Raw genomic sequence first — 4641 nt, forward strand, 5'->3', positions numbered from 1 at the left:
GTTTGCTTTGGAGCTGAAGAGGCTGGCTCTAATATTGGCGGAAGCACGCAGCAACATTAGAACAGATGGGCCTGCCAGTAAGAGTGAGTACCAGCCGGCGAAAAGCAAAGCTTCCACGTTCTAAAAACATGGGCAGCCCAAGAAGCTGCCACACTGATTCAGAGTAGATGTCTGTTCAAGAAAACCCTCCACAGGAGTGCCCGGTGGCTTGAATTCTAGTTGGCTCCAGATCCAGTCAAATTGACAACAGTGATTACCCAACACACGGGCTGTTTTCACAAAAGTACATTGAGCACACCTCAAACTTACCTCTACCTTCCCTTTTCACTTCTCTCCCACCCCAGTCCCCTCTGTTTTCTAGACAGCCTTCTTTTTACTTTGATGTGATGCACACACACATGATTTTAAACATCTATACATGGGAGATGTATGGGAGAAAATATGTGATGCTTGTCGTTTTGACATAAACTTATGGAAATCAGTATGGATGTTCTTCAAATAACTAAAAGTAAATATATGCGACCCACCTACAGCACTGCTGCCTAGTTACCCTCAGGACCCCAAGTCAGCATAGCACAGGTACAGGCACATCAGTGTTCACTGCAGAACAATCCACAGCAGTCATGCTACAGAACCAACCTATGTGACCAGAACAGAGGAGTGGGTAAAGAAAAAAAATGCAGCTATTTTGTTTGTAGGAAAGCAGACATAGCTCGAGATGATCAAATTAAATGTTGGTAGGTGTTTTGCCTTTGGTCTTCTGTGAACATTTTAATAATTTTTGGACTCTAACAAATTTGAAAGGCTTTACATGCTTGTCTTAGTTAGGGTTTCTATTGCTTTGAAGAGAGACCACGAATGACCAAGGCAACTCTTATAAAGGACAACTTTTAATTGGGGCTGGCCTTCAGGTTTAGAGGTTCAGAGCATTATCATCAAGGTAGGAATATGGCAGCATCTAGGCAGACATGGCACTGGAGAAATTGAGAGTTCTGCATCTTGTTCTGAAGGTAAACAGGAGAAGACTGCTGTCTTTGAGGCAGCTAGGAGGAGGGTCTCATTGCCCACCCCCACAGTGACACACATCCTCCAACGAGGCCATACCCACTCCAGCAAGGCCACACCAGCTAATAGTGCCACTCCTTTTTTTTTTCTCCCCCCGAAACAGGGTTTCTCTGTATAGCCCAGGCTGACCTTGAACTCAGAGATTCACCTGTCTCTGCCTCCCAAGTGCTGGGATTAAAGGCATGCGCCACCACTGCCCGGCAATAGTGCCACTCCTTGTGCCAAGTATATTTAGCTCCCCTCAATGCTGGTGTCATGTACACATGGTCTACACAAGGCCAAGATATCCAAATTTAGTGGCTATCTTTGGATTCAGAAGAGAGGTGAACATAAGATCGAAATATCAAGGGAGCTGCTGACTCTTCTGGGATAATATACTCACTACTAGACTAAGAAAGCCAGCAACACCATTGGTCGTCATCCCTAGAGAGCCTGGAGGTCGTGTCTTTCTTTGAGACACACCAAGCTGGTGTACTTGCCTCTGAGGTGGTACCCATATGGCTCCAGTCCTGGGTGACACGGAAGTGGTAAGGGGAGGGGGTGGGATGGGGAAGCTCAGAGCTACCTTTATTTCTTCTCACCTCCTGTCTCTCCTTGTTCATTCCCAGCTTTCTTGCTTCCATCTTGTTCTACGAAGTTTTCTTTCTTCTCTTCCTTCTTTCCACTTCCTTAGGAACCCATGTGCCATCTCAAGTAGCCCATAACCCTGTCTCTCACTTCCTTCTGGAGTCTTGGGTGCCCTGACACTGTCTAGTTGCCAGTGCAGACTGTCATCTGTCCTCTGTCCTGTAGCTGTGGCTTCTGGATCTGGTGGGTAGAAGGGTGAGCTAAGGGACTGTTGGATGCAGGACAGTCTCCTTGACAACAGAGAGTTGTGAATTTGGGAAGATTGTTCTTGACACACCATAAAAGGGTTTGGACTTCAGGACCCAGCTCCCAGGTTCCATTGATTGGGTTAGTAACCGACTTCACAGGTAATGGGAGATAGGACACTACATGTTTTCTCTCAGACAGGTCTATTTTTCTTTTCTTTTCTTTTCTCTTCTCTTCTTTTCTTTTCCTTTCCTTTCTTTTCTTTTCTTTAGTATTGTCAATTGATGCAGAATAGCTGTACATATTTATTGGCACAAATTGATATGCATAGAAAGTATAACAATCAAATGAAGGCAATTATTATGCTCATCAACTCAAACATTTATTATTTATTTTATTATTGTTATTTAACTTATGTGTTTGTGTGTATCCGTCTGCCACGTATGTGCATTGCTCTCAGAGGTCAGAAGAGAGTGTCACATCCCTTGGAGATGGAATTACAAGTGGTTGTGAGTTATCATGTCACTGCTGGGAACTGAACCCAGGCGCTCTGGAAGAATAGCAAATGCTTTAAGCCACTGAACTACCTCTTCTCCAATCATTTCTTTGTCTCAGGAACCTCTAAAACCCATCTACTTATCTATTTTGGAAATACACAATAATCATGAACTTCAATACTCCGCAAGGTAGCAGTGCTCCAGATATGACCCTCAGCCTAACTGAAGCTCTGTGGCTACACATTGATTTTTCTAGCCTCAACCCTTCCCTTACCTCTCTACCTCAGTAACTTAAATTCTACCCCATATTTCTATGAAACCAACTTGGTAAGCTCCCACGTGTGAGTGAGAGCAGGTAGTGAATGACTTCTTTTTATTTAACATAGTATCCTCTATCGAGGTTGCCACAAATATCAGAATTTCACTCTTTTTTCATGGCTGATTATCAATCCATTGTGTATATATACTGCCTTTTCCTAATCTGTTTATCCAAGGGTGACCGCTGTGTGGGACTCCATACACTAGCTGAGCAGTGCTACGTAAGTATGACCTGGTACTTCCTTGGCATTTTTTCTCCTTTGCAGATGTACCAGTGGCATCTGGGATACTTGGCAGGTTTATTTCTAGTTTTTTGAGGCACCTCCATGCAGTTTTCCATAGTAACTGCATTAATGTATGAGTTCTCCATTTTTCTCATGGTGGGTAGCATTTATTATCTATTCATAGTTTTATTCTTTCCATTCCTTTTCAGCTGGGGTAAGACAATGTCTCATTGTGGTTTTGATTTGCATTTTCTTGGTCAGTCATACTAATGGTGTTTTATAAATAATATGTCACTCTGTTAATACATTATTTGGCCTGTTTTGAGCTGGATTACTTTTTCAGCTGTTGGATATTTGATTCCATGTGTATTCTGGACACCAGTCCTTTTTCAGACGGACAAATTGCACATCTTCTTTCACACTCTGTAAACTGTCTTCTCATTCTTTGTTTCCTTTGCTGACCAGACACTTTTCAGTTGAAATGACTCCATCAGTCATTTTCTTCTTCTTTTTAATTTTTCTTTTGTCTTTGTTTTCCTTTTCTAAACCCCTCCACCCCACTCTACATCAGATGGGTATCATTCCTATGCGGTAACAAGGTTTGTAGTAGACACATGCCATTCAACAGTGTGAACACTCAAGCATCATGCTTATGAACTGAAGAAAGTATCCCACTTGTGGAGTTTTTGCTGTTGCTTCCTGTGCTTTTGGAGTTTATCATTGCTTTGAGTGGATGAGATGCTCAGTAGATAAAGTATTTGCTGCTAAGGCATGACCTGAGTTGGAGCCCATGTGATAGAAGGAGAACAGACAGATGTCCTCTGACCCAACCCCCCACACCCACACACACAAATAAGTGCAGTAAGAAGTTGCTTTTGCCATCGTCCTGGAGCTACTATTGGTAGCTTTGAATTGAGTTGAGACAAGGTTCTGTTTTGTTTTTATGGATATCTGGTTTTTTTTTTTTTTATCACTGCTTATTGAACAGATCTTCTTTTCTCCAATACACATTTTGACAGTTGTATTAAAGATCAGTTGTTGTGGCAGGAGGAGATGCATGAATGATTTCTAGTGTTTCAATCATCCCTTATTGTCCATGTGTTGATGCTCATGGCTTTTTGTTTTTTTTTTTTACAGTGTTGGTTTGATTTAAAATCAAATACTCTGATTCTTCTAGACTTTGTTTCTGTTCAAGATTTGTCTATTTGAAGTCTGTTATGCCTTTGTATGAATGTTAGCATTATCTTTTCTAGCTCTGAGAAGTCCCTTTATGGGACTTTGATGGGGATCACAGTTCTCATTGAATTTGGAGTTGTTTTGAATAATGGCATTTTACCAATATCAGATCATCCAATTCATGATCACACATTCCTTGTGCCTTTTTTGCTTCATCAATATTTCACATTTATATTACAGGGGTCTGTGTTAGTTACTTTCCTCACTACAGTGACAAGATAACCTGATAAAAATCAACTTAAGAAGAAACAGTTTTACTTTGGTTCACTGTTCAAGGGCCTAGTCTGTTATAGTGGGACAGTTGTGGTTGCAGGTATCAAAAGAAGTGTCTCAAAGAAAATGCATCATAGGACTCTATGTAAGACATGAAACTTCTAGAAGAAAATATAGGGGGGAGAATGCTTCAAGCATCAACAGGGCTGGTCAGGAAGAAGAAGAAGAAGAAGAAGAAGAAGAAGAAGAAAGAGGAGGAGGAGGAGGAGGAGGAG

The 4641-nt window shown here is 41.7% G+C and overlaps 1 non-coding gene across 1 annotated transcript; it reads right to left on the minus strand.

Moving 5' to 3' along the window:
- Positions 1 to 3482: 3482 nt before the first annotated feature.
- Positions 3483 to 3587, minus strand: LOC116079472. The gene has a single exon (XR_004114017.1). It is a non-coding gene; the product is annotated as a small nucleolar RNA U13 (small nucleolar RNA).
- Between the last annotated feature and the right edge of the window lie 1054 nt (positions 3588 to 4641).

This window comes from Mastomys coucha, unplaced genomic scaffold, assembly GCF_008632895.1.
Source record: "Mastomys coucha isolate ucsf_1 unplaced genomic scaffold, UCSF_Mcou_1 pScaffold5, whole genome shotgun sequence".
In the NCBI taxonomy this organism is placed as follows: Eukaryota; Metazoa; Chordata; class Mammalia; order Rodentia; family Muridae; genus Mastomys; species Mastomys coucha.